General features: G+C 43.0%; 1 long non-coding RNA gene across 1 annotated transcript in view; it reads left to right on the top strand.

Moving 5' to 3' along the window:
- The window catches only part of LOC102992572 (uncharacterized), a 42,740-nt gene extending 29,363 nt beyond the window's left edge, over nt 1–13,377 (top strand). Inside the window, exon 5 of the long non-coding RNA XR_003681858.2 lies at nt 13,337–13,377. This is a non-coding gene — a long non-coding RNA (uncharacterized lncRNA). The remainder of the gene's footprint in view (nt 1–13,336) is intronic.
- The last annotated feature ends 812 nt before the right edge of the window (nt 13,378–14,189 follow it).

Genomic DNA, 14,189 nt, shown 5'->3' with positions numbered 1-14,189 from the left:
AGAGTGGACATCCTTGTCTTGTTCCTGATCTTAGAGGAAATGCTTTCAGTTTCTCACCATTGAGAATGATGTTTGCTGTGGGTTTGTCATATATGGCCTTTATTATGTTGAGGTAGTTTCCCTCTATGCCCAGTTTCTGGAGAGTTTTTTTATCATAATTGAATAAATTATGATAAAAAGTTGAATTTTGTCAAAAGTTGAATTTTGTCAAAAGCTTTTTCTGCATCTATTGAGATGATCATATCGTTTTTATTCTTCAATTTGTTAATATGGTGTATCACATTGATTGGTTTGCATATATTGAAGAATCCTTGCATCCCTGGGATAAATCCCACTTGATCATGGTGTATGATCCTTATGTGTTGTTGGATTCTGTTTGCTAGTATTTTGTTGAGGATTTTTGCATCTATATTTATCAGTGATATTGATCAGTAATTTTCTTTTTTTGTAATATCTTTGTCTGGTTTTGGTATCAGGGTGATGGTGGCCTCATAGAATGAGTTTGGGAGTGTTCCTTCCTCTGCAGTTTTTTGGAAGAGTTTGAGAAGGATGGGTGTTAGCTCTTCTCTAAATGTTTGATAGAATTCACCTCTGTAGCCATCTGGTCCTGGACTTTTGTTTGTTGGAAGATTTTTCAACACAGTTTCAATTTCATTACTTGTGATTGGTCTGTTCATATTTTCTATTTCTTCCTGGTTCAGTCTTGAAAGATTATACCTTTCTAAGAATTTCTTCATTTCTTCTAGGTTGTCCATTTTATGGGCATAGAGTTGCTTGTAGTAGTCTCTTATGATCCTTTGTATTTCTGCACTGTCCCTCGTAACTTCTCTTTTTTCATATCTAAATTTATTGATTTGAGTCCTCTCCCTCTTTTTCTAGATGAGTCTGGCTAAACTTTTATCAGTTTTGTTTATCTTTTCAAAGAGTCTGGCTAATGGTTTATCAATTTTGTTTATCTTCTCAAAGAACCAGCTTTTAGTTTTATTGATCTTTGCTATTGTTTTCTTTGTTTCTATTTCATTTATTTCTGCTCTGATCTTTATGATTTCTTTCCTTCTACTAACTTTGGGTTTTGTTTGTTCTTCTTTCTCTAGTTCCTTTAGGTGTAAAGTTAGATTGTTTATTTGACATTTTTCTTGTTTCTTGATGTAGGATTGTATTGCTATGCACTTCCCTCTTAGAACTGCTTTTCTTGCATCCCATATGTTTTGGATCATCGTGTTTTTGTTTTAATTTTTCTCTAGGTATTTTTAAATTTTCTCTTTGATTTCTTCAGTGATCTCTTGGTTAGTTAGTAACATATTGTTTAGCCTCTATGTGTTTGTATTTTTTACATTTTTTTCCCCTGTAATTGATTTTTAATCTCATTGCTTTGTAAGAATTTTCTTTAGAGTTTCTCTGCTTCTGTCTTTTTTTGCTGATAATGGGTCCTGTCAGAAATTTTACCCAGACTTACTGATTCTGGAAAACAGTTGAAAATACCCCTGGCTGCATGGAGCACTGCCATCTATTGAGAGTGTTCCTGTATCCCAGCACAGTCGTCCTGGGAGATGGCATCCCTGGGAACTCCATTTCTCTGACATCCTTGCATGAAGGGGAAGGGGATGAAGGAGATCTCTTGCCATAATGATGAAGGGGATCTCTTGCCATAATGATGCATTGAAATTATGCTTTGAGATGCCATTTTTTGGGAAAAATGTCATTTTATTTTACAGATGCTTCTTGTTGAAGAACAGGGTAGAGATGGAAGATACTAAGGGCTGAGAGGTGCCCTCCCAAGGTGGAAGCAGGAATTAAAGTCTTCTCAGCCCTGGGTCCTTGGGAATAAGTGAGATGGCTCTGGGACCTGGTAAGGGTAGAGGGAGTGGACTGGAGAGAGCAAAGGAGACAGAGAAGGTGAGGTCTGCAGATGCTTGAGAGAGGCTGTCTCTGTAGGGACCAAATGAAAACCAGAAGCAATCAGTGAAGCTTTTTGCATTGTCTACTGGCTTCCAAGTGTTTTTGTGTCTGGCCACCAGTGAGAGTGTGCTAACCAGTGACCTTCGTAACCAACCCAGAGTACCTTGAAGCAGAGTGGATTTGTCAGGAGTATAGAATTTCCTCATTTTCATTCTAATCTTATTGAATGTATTTGAGGGGATGGGTTGAGGTGAAAAGCTATTTGGACCTCTTCTCAGGCTACTCTCAGCTTCAGAATATACAGGACAATCTCAATCTGTTTTATAAAAAAATTTTATTGAACTATAGTTGATTTACAATGTTGTGTTTAATTTCTGATGTGCAGCAAAGTGACTCAGTTATACATATATACATTCATTTTTTATATTCTTTTCCATTATGGTTTAATCACAGGATATTGAATATAGTTCCCTGTGCTATACAGTTAACCTTGTTTTTTATCCATCTTATAATGAATAGTTTGCATCTGCTAACCTCAAACTCTCAATCCATCCCTCCCCCACTCCCTTGCCCCCTTGGCTACCACAAGTCTGTTCTCTATATTTGTGAGTCTGTTTTTGTCTCGTAGATATGTTCATTTGCATCGTATTTTAAACTCCAATCTATCCTTTTTTAATGCCCAGTATTCTAAGATCAAAAAGACCCTGCCATCCCCACAGCCTGGCTGCTGCTCCTGTAACCTGCCATGAAAGGTGATCAGAGCTTTGTGAACCTCAGTTGCCTCAGTCATTTTTGTGAGTTGGCTATTTTCTCTCACTGGGGCTGTGATTTGAAATTGGATAATCTTAGGTGTTGGACCCTTGATTGTATTTATTATTTTGAGTCATTTCGTGGAATCTCCTAATGTTAGAATGCAACTTTGGCCCAAGATTCTGTCTCCTACTTGCCCTCACATCAGCTTATTGTTATTGTTAAAAACAATAACTGTTATTTAACAGTTACTGTTGCTCTTATCTTTAGATGTCAAATAATGCCTCCCTCACAGCATCCCATTTGCTGTGTCCTCCTGGTTTTCTCTTCTTCTCTTTTATACCATTCATTACTTACCCATGGGTCATGTAGAAAGCCATATGCGGGTGAGGAGATGGTGCTGTCAAGACAAGAAAAAGAAAAGCCTACCCTCCTTTCATTTAATGCTTCTTATTGTGGAAACACTTGTAATGAAAACTGCTAAGAAACAAAAATGGCGGAGAGAGGCCTGGAGGTGGAGATGAGCCCAATCCCCAGACAAGACAGGGAAATGTCAACTACAGGATAACGAGAGAAATAATAAATTCCTGGGGTGGGGGGAGACCAACCTACACGTGGTTGGCTGGGATAAACCTCAGGGAAGCAGGAGTGGGATGAGGGAATTTTCCACAGTTAACAGTAGACCCTGTTGTGAGGGATGAAGTAGGGATTGGCTGGTTTGGTGCCTAGGACTCAGCTTAGCAGTGGCTGGCAAGAAGAAGGAAAGACCAATGATAGAACTTAAGTGGGGGGGTTCTTAGTCTTGGTCCAACATTTGGGGAAATTAGAAAAAAACCCAAACATTCCTGGGCTTTACTCTAGACCAACGCTTCTTGAGCCCTACTCTGCATTAGAATTATTTAGGAATCTTAGTGAAATACAGATTCTGATGAATGAGGTCTCCAGTGGGGTCTGAAATTCTGTATGTCCACTGAGCTCCCTGGTGATGCTGCTGCTGCTGGCTTGAGGACCATACTTTGAGTAGCAAGGGTCTAGAACAATTAAATCATAATCTCTTGGGGGTGGATCCTAGTCATGGATTTTTTAAAAAGACTCCCCAGATTTATAGAGTTGAGACCCATCACCTTAGAGCCTAATAAAGGATGGGAGTTCAGGAACTTGTGGGCCACCATGATGAAAGTTCACACCACTGTGAAGATGTGACAGATGGTCTGAGAGGGATCACTGCCCCTGTATGGAATTAGAAGGATCTCCAAGTTTGCTTGGGGGAGCCAGAGCTAATTCATCATAGCAGGTGGCATTGGCCTCTCTTGGAGAAGAGGTTCACTGTGTGGGGTCTGGGTGCCCTTAGCAAATCCATGTTAAGGATTTCTGTGGTCAACATGTCCCTTAGTGGTGGGAGACTGTTACAAATCTCCCCTCACTCTGGATCCTCCTGTTACTAGTGTTCTCCTTTTAGAGGGATACTTTTCGGACTTCAAAGACTTCTCTTTTACCCTCAAAATGGCCCAGTCAGGTCTGGGTCAAATATATATTTTACCCGATGGAAGATGGGACCATATCCAGAACTGTCAACCTCGAACTCAGTCTCAGATGAAGCAAAATTCAAATAAAAACACTTTGAGAGAAGAAGGAAGTAAACACAATACAAAAAACGAAACGGTCGTGGCTGGTTGGGGTCAGTTTGTAGCCCATCAAATGTCCCCCTAAATTACATGGTGCATCATCCATTTCTGGGCTAGTGTTTGCCTTATAAACGTATCGTTATTATTCTTTGAGCAATTTAAACTACTGGCTTGGAGATTATTCCTTTGATTTCCTGCATGGGCCTAATGCTGCTCCTGCAGAAGCCAGAATTTACCCACCCTTCCTCCACCTCCTTGGGCCCTATCATTCATTCTGATTTTGATTGCCCTGTCATTCTGTGACTTTGGATAATAGGCCATTATTCTACGAATTACCATTATATTTTATTAATAAGAGCCAGGAGAATTGATAGCAGCGAAGTGCTGAAAGATTTGCAAGTGCAGCCCTCATATCTGTTGTCAAGTGTAACTCCGTTGGCCAGTGATGGATGAGGACAGTGCACGCTGCCTCCCTGCCACCCGCCCTTAGCAGCCAGGTGAGTACCAGCCAGACCCTGGATCTGGGGACTGTTGGCTGAGCCTGGCTCAGGGCCTCCCTGAAGGGACAAGAGTAGGAAAGGAGGGTGACACCGAGGACTTACTGTGAGTGGTGTGGCCAGTCACACCTGCAAATGGGGTCATGGTCAAAACTCCAAGCACGGGCTGACGAAGGAGAAAGCTATGCATATCTCATATGCAATATTTTTCATGATGTTTCCCCTGATGATCAAAGAAATATCTGCTTATCATAATAGACACATTTGGAAAGTACTGAAAAGTGAAGACTTAAAGAAATGTACCATTTAGAGGCATCCACAAAGCTCACATTTTGACATATTTCCCTCTCATTATATATTCTTGTGCAGATTTTTCTTTCTATAGTTAAGCTCATTCTATCTACATAATTCTGTATACTCTTGCTTCCTATGGCATTGCACTTACCCAAATTGTTCAAGAAAACTCTTCTTAAATATCATTTGACAGCTGCTTTAATGTACTACCATAGAGTTAAATCATGGCTTACTAACCCCTGGGCATATTTACCACTGATCAGGAGGGATCCTTTCTCCGCTGATGGATTCCCCTATAAAGCACGGTGCTTGGGGAAATTCTATCAGTCACCTGGGTCATCCTTCAGCTCCAACATTTTCTAGATCTGTGGCCAAACTCCCCTTGTAATTGTGGGTAAAATGGGAGTCATAATAATTAGTGGTGCAGAGTTGCTGTATCTCTGAAAGAAGATCATTGCTGTAAAGCATCTGGCATAACAGCAAGGGCTCTTGAAATCAGTCTTAATCAGTTGCACCAGAATTTCGAGTGTCTTTGCACTTGGTGTCCCTTCCATCTGGAATGCTTTCCCCCTAGAAATCTGTATAGGAATCTGCTTGGTTTCCTACTGAGTAGGAATTTCCTACCCAGCTAATTTGCTCAAAGATGACAATGACAAGAAAGCCATTTTTTTTTAGTGGAGAAAGAGACTCACGTGGGTTCCTTCAAGGGCCGTTATTCTGCATGGCCACAGTGCTTTGACTACACAAAGGAGAGCAAAATAAGGCCATCCTTTTTTTAAAATGAGGTGTAGTTGATTTGCAATATTATATTAGTTTCAGGTGTACAACATAGTGATTCTATATATTTATAGATTATATTCCATTTAAAATTATTATAAAATATTGGCTATATTCCCTGTGCCGTACAATATATCCTTGTAGCTTATTTGTTTTATACATGGTGGTTTGTACTTCTTAATTCCCTGCCCCTATCTTGCCCCTCTTCTCTTCCCTCTCCCCTCTGGCAGCAACTAGTTTGTTCTTTATATCTGTGAGTTTGTTTCTATTTTGTTATATTCATTCATTTGTTTTATGTGTTTCAATTCCACATATAAGTGATAACAAACAGTATTTGTCTTTCTCTGTCTGACTTATTTCACTAAGTATGATACACTCTTGGTTCATCCATGTTGTTGCAAATGGCAGAATTTCATTCTTTTTAATGGCTGAGTAGTAGTCCATGGTGTGTGTGTGTGTGTGTGAGTGTGTGTGTGTGTATATGTATGTGTGTGTGTGTGTGTGTGTGTGTGTGTATATGTATATATATATATATATATACATACACACACACCACATCTTCTTTATCCAGTCATCTGTTGATGGACACATAGGTTGCACCCATATCTTGGCAATTCTTGTACATGCATCTTTGCGAATTATTGTTTTTGTTTTCTTCGTGTATATACCCAGGACTGGAATTGTTGGATCGTATGGTAGTGCTGTTTTTAATTTTTTGAGGAACCTCCATACTGTTTTCCATAGTGGCTGCACCAGTTTACATTTCCACCAACATTGTACTAGGGTTCCCTTTTCTCCACACCCTCACCAATATTTGTTAATTGTGTGTTTTTTTTTTTTTTTTTTTTTTTTGCGGTACGCGGGCCTCTCACTGTTGTGGTCTCTCCCGTTGCGGAGCACAGGCTCTGGATGCGCAGGCTCAGTGGCCATGGCTCATGGGCCCAGCCGCTCCACGGCATGTGGTATCTTCCCGGACCGGGGCACGAACCCGTGTCCCCTGCATCAGCAGGCGGACTCTCAACCACTGCATCACCAGGGAAGCCCTGTGTTCTTTTTGATGATAGCCATCCTGACAGGTGTGAGGTGATATCTCATTGTGGTTTTGATTTGCATTTCTCTGATGATTAGTGATGTTGGGCATCTTTTCATGTGCCTGTTTGCCATCTGTATGTCTTGATTGGGAAAACGTCTATTCAGGTTTTCTGCCCCCTTTTTAATCAGGCTGGGTTTGTTTGTTATTGAGTTATATGAGCTCTTTATATATTTTGTATATTAACCCCTTGTCAATCATAGCATTTGCAAATATTTTCTCCCATTACATAGGTTGTTTTTTTGTTTTGTTGATCGTTTCCTTTACTGTGCAAAAGCTTTTAAGTTTAATTGGGTCTCAACTGTTTATTTTTGCTTTTGTTTCCTTTGCCTTAGGAGACAGATCCAAAAAAATATTGCTACGACTTATGTCAAGGAGTGTTCTGCCTATGTTTTCTTCTAGGAGCTTTGTGGTTTCCAGTCTTACATTTAGGTCTTTAATCCTTTTTGAGTTTATTTTTGTATACGGTGTGAGAAAATTCTTCTAATTTCATAAAGTGAGGCCACCCTTTGTATGTTTCACGCAAAGCTCTTCTCTTCCCTCTCTTTGGCTCTCATTCCCTGACCTGCCCCTTCTGCCTTCCTTCTTCCTCACTCTTGATAACTGGGGCTACTTCCAGTATCTTTTACATTCTAAAATTGTCACAACTGATAAAGACCCTGGACCCAGGGTGTGTGGACTCAGGCTCAGTTTGGGCTGGATTCATGTGGCAGGCATGGAGCCCGGTGGTTGAGGGGATCTAAGTGGAGCCCAACAGACCTGGGCTCTCTTTTCTCTCCCACACAGCCTTGCATTTGTGTAATGGGTACACTGAGAAAATGTGCCTCATATGTTGTTCTAAGGCTTGAATAAGATAAAGCAACTAAAGAGATTAACTCAATTTTGCTCATTGGAATTGTGGAATGAAAGAGAGTGAGTCCTGTTTTCAAATGGTGCATGAATTCCACTCCTTCTATTTTGTGGAACAATCCGTTGTGGAGGTTGCCTTCTTTCTGTGACTCCTTTGTTCAGCAAACATGTATTGAGACCTTTTTTGGGATAAGCATTGTGCTAGGTGCTGGGGTACAAAGATGATACCTCGTTTCTTTCATGGGACATCTTAGCAATTTTAGTACAATGTAAATTAAGTTACATTTCTTTGGTTATAGGTTTTTGGAGCAGAGTTAAATCTTACTATTTTTAGCTAACTGGGGAAGGCCCTGAATGATAGCATATTTCAGAATAATCAGTCCCATTACTTGACATATTATAGGAAACTCGGTAAGTGCAGATTTGAATTAAATTGAACTAATCTTCTTTAAATACATACTGTAGTAGAAACTAGGTTAACAAGTGTTATCTAATAAAGAGATCCTTGGTGAGAACCAGTTAAGAATGACTATAATTAGTGATTGTTTATCATTGCCAATTTAAATCCTTGGGTATTCCTAAAGTTCTTAGAAGTGCTTAAAAAGTATTTGCACTCTTAAGAGGCTTTAAAAACATTTTCACTACAATCTTGTTGACACAGTTAATTAACAGAATAATAGACACAAATCCTTTCTTCCCAGGTTGTACTGGGGTAAAGCTCAGTCACAGCACAATTATTTCCAAAATTCTGGTGTGTGAAATGCTGGATGGGGTCTTAGCTCTGGTTAGTAATGAGTTGAAAAAACATTAACTCCAGGCATCTTCCCCATCCTCAGTCCAGCCCTACCTAATGGGTTTTGTTCAAAATGTTTCAGATTTCTCAATTTTTTCTACAGAACTCCTTTTACTTGTAATATCTCTGACGCGGCAATCTCAATCTTGAAATGAGCCATTATCTACGGATTTTTTTTTTTTTTTTTTTGTGGTCACTGTTTCTGACAAGAAAGTCAGTATGCACGTCAGATCTGTGGTTTGGGACTTCAAGATACAAACAAACCTCACAGGCTGAAAGGATTAATTTTCCGGGTGAAACCAGCTGTAAATGATACAAAATCTGTACCTTTTGTTTTCACACGCCCAAATGTGCATTAAAGATATGTGTAGGCTTGTTCACGACAATTATTTGGAATACACAGAAGGGGAGAAAAAAGTGGAGAAAAGGGGATTTTAAACAGATGGGGGTCTGGAAGTGTGGCTCTGGGAATCGTCTGGCAATCTCTGCTGCTGTAGGGAAGACCGTCCCTGCCCATTTTTCTCCAGGCAGGATTTCATGCTTGTCTCTTTTCTGGACACGAGTCAGGTGTGCTGGGATTGGAGTGGGCCTGCCAGGCCCCTTTGCCATTTGGCTGCCAGTATATTTGCAGCCTTTGCCAGCCCCCCTGGGGAGACTGAGCTTGGCCACAGCTGGGACCTCTCTGTCAGCAGGGCCGTGGGGAGAAAGGAGGCCCTTCTTAAGGCTGGGACGAACACCAGGTTCTAACGATGTGAACATAACCTTTGTATAAAAATTAAAAAAAAAAAAAAGAGGGCTTCCCTGGTGGCGCAGTGGTTGAGAGTCCGCCTGCCGATGCAGGGGACACGGGTTCGTGCCCCGGGCCGGGAAGATCCCACATGCCGCGGAGCGGCTGGGCCCGTGGGCCATGGCTGCTGAGCCTGCGCGTCCGGAGCCTGTGCTCCGCAACGGGAGAGGCCACAACAGTGAGAGGCCCGCGTACCGCAAAAAAAAAAAAAAAGAAAAAAAAAAAGAAAGAAAAGAAAGAAAGAAAGAAAGAAGAAAGAAAGAAAGAAGAATTGATATAGAAAGAAAAGAAAAAGAGAAAAAAGTTCTTAGGTTAAAGGTGTATTTGAATTCACTTTGGTTTTTCCCTGTCACTGAATGCACCCAGTGGCCAGGAGAGAGGGGAAATGGGGCCGTGGTCCTCAAGGGCCTGGACCTGCAGCATCTGCATCTGTGAACTTGACCCAAGCACCAATTCTTGGGCCCCTCCCCAGACCTACTGCAGCAGACACTCTGGGGCTAAGGCCCAGTGATTTGTGTTTACCAAGCCCTCCAGGTGATACTGATGTAGCAGAAGTTTGCAAATTGCTGGCTTAGAAGAGTACTAACATCTGGCTTTGAGTATTTCTTTGTTGCACTCCAACAGAGGGATCTTAGATTAAGCATCTCTGAATCCTCACCTACAAGGTGGAGGTGATACTGACCATCCCTTTATTCAACAGATATGTACTGCAAAGCTACTGAGCCAGGACAGTGGAAAGGAAAACCAGAAAGGACTTGAGATCAGAGACCTTAAAGCCTGGTGGGGGAAACAGACATTGAGCGAATCATCAGAAAACAAAAGTATATCGACCAACTGCAGTGAGCGTTCTGGAGGAAAGAGTCACAGGCTCCGAGAGTTTGAGACAGGAACACCTGGCCTAGTTTGGGGACTTGAAGAAGATTTCCTGAGACAGTGACGTTTGAACTGTCAGCTGAAGAACGAGAAGGGTGAGAAGGATGTGGGTGAGGGAGGGAGTGGGGGGGTCCAGGCTGGAGGAAGACCTCATGTGAAGCCCATGAGTGGGTGGGGAGAGCACCACCTAGCTAAGGAAAAGTGGTTCCCAAATTTGTCTGCACCCTAGAATCACCTGGGGAGCCTAAAAAAATACCGATGTCCGGGCCACACCTCTAGAGGTTGTGATTCAGTTAAGTATTAAAAGAGCCCAGGTGATTCTAACATGGGACAAGTTTGAGAACCACTGAACTGAAAGGTGAGAGTGTACAGAGCCCAGAAGGGAAGAGGTATGCAGAGGAGATGAGGGGCCAGGTGAAGGGTGCAGGTCTTTCTCTTAAATGCAGGGAGTGCTCAAGTAGGGCTGTAAGAGTGGGGGTGACCCGAGAAGATCTGTACTTGGAAAAGATGACTCTAGTGGTATTGGGAAGAAAATGAATTTGGGGGAGTGCGGTCAGTTGCAAGAGGAGGAGGAGATAAAGACAGAGATAAGATCATTGACCCATCTCAGCACAGAGGACGAGGAGGTGGGGAATTCATGACGGCCCTTATTTCTGGCTTGCAGATGTGCAGAGGCTGGCTGAGGACCAGGTTTGGGGGAAGTCATAAGTTTGGCTTTGGATGTATTGAATTCACTGCAAAGTGGCAGAGAAATGCCATAAACAGTGGCTTGAACAAGTGAGGGGTTTGTGTGTCATGTGTAACAAGGCTTGATGTAGTGGGTCCAGGGCTGGAGTGGTGGCTCCAAGGTGCTTTGAAAAATGTAGACTCTTTGCATCTTTCTAATCTGCCACTTTGGGCTTATGGAGTGGTGGCTCCAAGGTGCTTTGAAAAATGTAGACTCTTTGCATCTTTCTAATCTGCCACTTTGGGCTTATGGTTGTGGCCTTGTGGTCCTAGGTGTTTGCTGTCCCTCCAGCTTCCCATCCCCATTGCCGGCAGGAAGAAGCAGGAAGGGGGCAGTGAGGGGTGTGTGTAGGAAACAGGAGCCTGTGTCAGGAATGTGCAAGCTTTCCCCCAGACCCTCCGCTTGTGTCCTGCTGGCCATAACTGTGTGCGCAGCCACCCCTATTGGGAAGGCAGTCTGGGGAGCATACTACACCCTAGACAAAACCAAGGTTCTGGTCATAAGGAATAAAGGGGAATGGATAGTGGGTAACTGGCACAGTGCATACACCTAAGATGCTTTTTACAGCCAAGGAGAGATGTTGCGTAGGTAGCCGAGAGGTAGCTCAGAGGCAGCAAGTGATAAGCATTTCATGGTCATGATTATAGCAATAGCATTAGGATCCTTTCCAGTGAAAAAGGGACATTTTCTTTGTGACTCCTGCTGTTACCCCACTGAAGAGTGTTCAAGTTAAAGAAATTTGTAATCTTGATCTAGGTCTTTCTCCTAAATAATATCAAGAATCATATGATCCTTGGGCTTATAAATGTCTGGTCAGCTGACAGGACAACTTGAGTCTTACAGTAGAGGCTGTCATCAAAATAAATGTCTGGGTGTCTACTAGATGAGGCACTGCATTAAATTCCTGAGCACCGTAAGCCTGTGTGTGTGTGTGTGTGTGTGTGTGTGTGTGTGTGCGCACGCGCGCGTGTGCACATGCATGCTCACCTCTGGGTATATGTGGTAGGCTGTGAAAAATAGCCCCCAACTCCCCCCATCCTGGTATGCCTGTTGGTAATATGACTTTGCTCATCTTCCTATCAAGGCGAGGAATCTATTTCTCCACCTCTTGAATCTGGCCTTGGCTGTGTGACATTTTCAAATGTGATGTAGGTGATATAGTTTCTAAAACTTCTTTTTTTAATTGAATTGTAATTGATCTACAATATTATACCGATTTCATTATAGAGCTTCTGTGAATTGAGGCTTGCTCTCCTGTTGGAGAATCCTGGATCCTGGCCACGTGAATGGATGTAGGCTAGCCTTCCGGGTGTTGAGTTTGCTTCTGTCACCCTAGCTGATATTGTGCCAACGCCAGACCCAGAAGTTGAGACCATCCTAGACCACCCAGCCGTGGCTGAGCCAGCCCAGAAAGACCACCCAGTTTACACACAGAATCATGAGAAACAACAAATACTGTTTTAGTCACTAAGCTGGGTTTCTGGGGTAGCTTGTTACACAGCAAAAGCTAGGTGATACATGAATATCTCACGAATTTTTTCTTTCATTGTATTGTATATTATTTCTGAGAGGCAGTATTGAGTAGGGGCTATACATTTGGGTTTTAGGGGCTTGACTTCCTGGGTTGAAAATCTGGTTTACATACTTCCTAGCTGTGAGACTTGTTAGCGCTGTGCCCCATTTTCCTCATGTGTTAGGTGGGAAAATAAGAGTCCGGACCTCGAAGGGTTGCTGGGAGGATTAAATGGGAGGCTGACAGTCCTCCACGTGTATCTGGCCTGTGGTCGACACTCAACAATGCTCTTTATCCTTGGGGCTGTGATAGGTGTTAGAGGTGGCATTGGTTTTTACTGCTCAGTAGACGCTCATGATAATAGGAATTTTTGTGAGTCAGGGTTGCGTCTAAGTCAGACTCTGCTGGGGTCCTTTCACACGTTCACATTTTATTTTGGGGAAATAGGGTTTAATCAGGGAAATGAACATTGAAGGCAGTTTATGAGGGGCATAAAGTCATGAAAGAGAAAGGAAGGCCTGGTTGGTAGTACCCAAAGGAATGTTCTCTTCTCCAGCTACCTGGGAGCCAGTGGAAGACAGGATAATCTCAGTTAAACCTCTGCTCTGCACAGAGGAGGAGACGAGGCCCAGCAGGTTAAGCATGTTCCCGAGGCTGTCTCCCAGGGTCCATTCCCCCAGCCTGGCACACGCTGTCACCTTCCCCTCCGCTCCCCCTGCTGAGCCATCATTCCTCGAGCAGGGCTCAGGGAGAGTGAATTGCAGCTTTTTTCCCTTAAATGGATTGCCAAGTTGTTGGCCCTTCCGGACTGAGGGGACAGGGCCATTCTCTTTTCAAGTTGTCGATCTTGTCTTTTTCCTAGGGTACAGGACCAACTCTGAAAACAAGGACAAAATACAAACAGACAAAAACAACCGACACGTTGAGCTGACCAACAAAGCCCAGAAGATGGGAAGGGGTGGGTGGGTGCAGGTTCATCAATAGCTCTTTTGTCTGTTGGGGGCTTTTAACACTCTAGCTTTGAACAAATAAAGAGTTTACTTTCTAAGCATCAAACTCTAAATGGGCTCAAAAATTATAGAGGAATTCCTCTGGCCATAATTAAGCTGTCCCTAGATTCAGCAGGCTTAAAGCCCTGAAGAATTTCAAGCTGATGTGTTAGACACATCCTGGGCTGGAGCCAAAGCAGAGGGCACTGGCAGTTCATCAGGACCCCGTCCTTGAAAGCAGGTGGGTGCCCGCACTTGGTCTGGCCGCCTGGGCCCTGTTCTGCTGAGGCTGAGGCCAGGGCATGTGCGCATGTGCTGTGCTCTTCCCTGGTAGCCGGCCCACCCCTTGCCATGTTCAGCCTTTCTACAGGTCTTGGGCTTTGCCCTGGTTCCTACTCTCTCCGTTGCTTAGTAAGAGTGCTGGCAAGTGCCTGGATCTTATTTGCCCCTTATATGAGGGCCGGACCCTCTTTCCCCATCCCCACTATCTGATGGTTAGGCTTCCTTTTCAAGTCATATGGGCTCCCAAACTGTACCTCCATGTCCACTTCTTGGTCCAGTTCCAAATCTTGAGTTTATTTGAGCCCCTTAGGTCAGTGTTTTTAGTCCTGGCTGCACAGGAGAGTAAGATGGAGGAAATGAAGAAAAATACAAGGACCTGGTGCCTCCCAAGACCATTTAAGACAAACTCTCTGGGTATGGGAGCTGGGCTTCTGTATATTTTGA

This window comes from Physeter macrocephalus, chromosome 11 (genome assembly GCF_002837175.3).
Source record: "Physeter macrocephalus isolate SW-GA chromosome 11, ASM283717v5, whole genome shotgun sequence".
In the NCBI taxonomy this organism is placed as follows: domain Eukaryota; kingdom Metazoa; phylum Chordata; class Mammalia; order Artiodactyla; family Physeteridae; genus Physeter; species Physeter macrocephalus.
This window is presented reverse-complemented; position numbering and strand designations above follow the sequence as displayed.